General features: G+C 41.3%; 1 protein-coding gene across 1 annotated transcript in view; it reads right to left on the bottom strand.

The window, feature by feature from the left end:
- LOC102201940 (cell division control protein 42 homolog) overlaps positions 1–2,502 on the bottom strand; it is a 14,971-nt gene that overhangs the window by 2,385 nt on the left and 10,084 nt on the right. The gene's annotated exons all lie outside the window — the stretch shown is intronic.

Below are 2,502 nucleotides of genomic sequence, written 5' to 3'. Positions count from 1 at the left end.
CTTTCACATTTCTTTTATTTTTGTGTTTGAAGGCTGACAGAGACTCGTAGGAGATCACAGCAGCAGACTTCTCCTCTCTGTACCTGTGTCAGAGCTGAACACTCCATGTATTTAACGGCCTTCAGCTCATGAGCCAGCTTCTCTCCGCTCTCAAAGGTCACCGGTTGCTGTTTGTTCTTGGCCAGCGTCTCCAGGGTGGCACCGTCGTCTCTCAGATCCACCTGAGTCCCCACTAGCAGGAAAGGCACCCGTGGACAGTGGAATAAAATCTCTGGTACCCACTGTGAACAGATAAGTTTAAGATTATGATCTTTATGCCTTTCTTTTTTAGTACCAAATTCAGATTTTCTTTCTTCCAGCTTGAGTCTCTCTTTAACCATTAATTCTAATAGTTAGTTCTAAATATTAATTATTAAGCAACCATTTTATTGCCAACTTTGCCTCATTGTTTTCCCCTTTCAGCTTTTTTCTTGGGAGTAATAACAAATGGGGGCTGATCCAGGATTGTGAAAAAAAGCATCTGGAAATGGTAGTATTTGTTTGTGAGTTGCCACCTGTTTGTCATATTTCTGTTTTTCCTGATGGCCAGCAGGATCACTGCAGGTTCTGCTTCAGGTAAGCAGATGAACAATAACCTGGTCATGTAGCAGCTCCTGGTATTCTCTGCTTTGTGTTGGAACCTGAAGCTGATTGGAATCATTTGAGGGACTAACACGACAGGATCACAATCAAAACTCATTTTTTGCGTTTTTCAAATTTGGAATTTAAAGCTAGTGGATTCATTTTTTGTACATTCTTTGAACCGATTTAAACATTTAGGTGGTTTGCTTATTATTCTGGAAACAATTAAAATAAAAGTGAACCAAACAGACCTTCTCTCTGATGCTATAAACTGTTGAGGGTGATACGACAGAGAAACAGACGAGGAAGATGTCAGTGTCGGCGTAGCTGAGGGGTCGCAGTCTGTCATAATCATCATGGCCTGCAGGGGGAGACACAAAACGAGTCTGAGTAGCAAAAAATAGTGCGAACAAATGAAGGCTGAAAAATGCCTCCCAAGTGAGGACGTTCCCGTAGATTCTACATGCTAAAATGTCCAACCTCACAACAGACACGAACATCCTCCTGAGGCTGCATTTGCAGGCCGATTGCGTCACAGCGACGCGACAAAAGCCGTCCAAATTCGTAGACTCCGACAAATGCAGCCGACAAATGCGTTCTCCTTTTCCCCAAATTTGAAGTATGGGTCGGGTGTGTCCTTTGTGGCCCACCATATCCCAGAATTCACAGCGCGGCCCAGCCAATTTCAGTTTTAAAATGACTCTTATTACTCTTTCTGGGTCACAAAGTAAACTTTTAAGATATTTTCAGGCGAGAATGTAGCTGTGCAAACTTCAAATATCGGTTTATCAAGATATCACATATTTGCAAAAGCGCTCCGACATTTTTGGAGACATCTGTTACCCACCACTCGATAGCTAGCCGGGGCGATAACAGCGTACTCCCGCACATCGTTTTGTGTTTCCTCCGTGAGTTTCTCCCTTTGTGGCTTCCTGTGGATTCAGGTTTCAGTTCTGTTTTATTAGATTTCCCAGTTTAGGGTTTTTGTGTATGTCATCTCCACTCCTGCTGTGTCCTGCTCTCTTTGTGAATAAAGCTCACTCACATCTAAGTCACTGCCTACATTCTGGGTCCTTATCTTACCTCCAGCTGGCTTGCCTCGCCAGCTGGGACACCAGCATGTATCAGCAGAATGCATTTCATGGGTAAAATCAGCTTGACAGTGGGAAAAATAAAGACACAAGTGTCATTTTATTTCAGTTTGGACATTAGCCTGCCCATACTATCAATTCTGTATTTGTAAAACCTAAAGTTTTCCCCCCATTTTATCTGCAAGGAGATGTAAATAAATCACAAGTTCATTGAGGACTGTCTCACAAGTAGATAAAGAATGTCCATCTTTTATGTACAGGCTATGCCAACACTAATCTAAACCTTTTTATCTAATTATAGGTTTGTTTATTTAATTTGTATCACTTGAAGATTGATATTATACAACACAGAGTTTCATTAGTTATTAAACTGAGAGCAGAAATGTTTGTCTTTACCCGAAGTGTCGCACATTTTCAGAGTGTACTCCTCCTCTCTGATCATCACCGTCATGGAGTAAGTGTTCACCACCTGGAGGAGACAGAGGCTGAGGAATGAGAACAAGAAAGAGACAACAGGAAGGAAGTAAACCCGCCAAAAGGACTTGATTACAGATGTTCTTCATAATAAAACTGGATTTATTCCATGCACTCACACTGATTTATCAAAGCAGTTTGGGCTTCAGTGTCTTGACCAAGGATCCTTACACAAAAAATCTTTTTCATCATAAGTGGTGTTTAACTTGTATGTTTTTCAACACAACACAACACAAATAGGCCATTAAAAACACTCCTCTGTGTAATATTATGGGTTCATAAATAGTAATAGCTTCATCACAGTGTTGAAAGGGGC

The sequence above is a fragment of the Pundamilia nyererei genome, unplaced genomic scaffold (assembly GCF_000239375.1).
Source record: "Pundamilia nyererei isolate P.nyererei 1_Seehausen unplaced genomic scaffold, PunNye1.0 scaffold00155, whole genome shotgun sequence".
NCBI classification, from domain to species: Eukaryota; Metazoa; Chordata; class Actinopteri; order Cichliformes; family Cichlidae; genus Pundamilia; species Pundamilia nyererei.
This window is presented reverse-complemented; position numbering and strand designations above follow the sequence as displayed.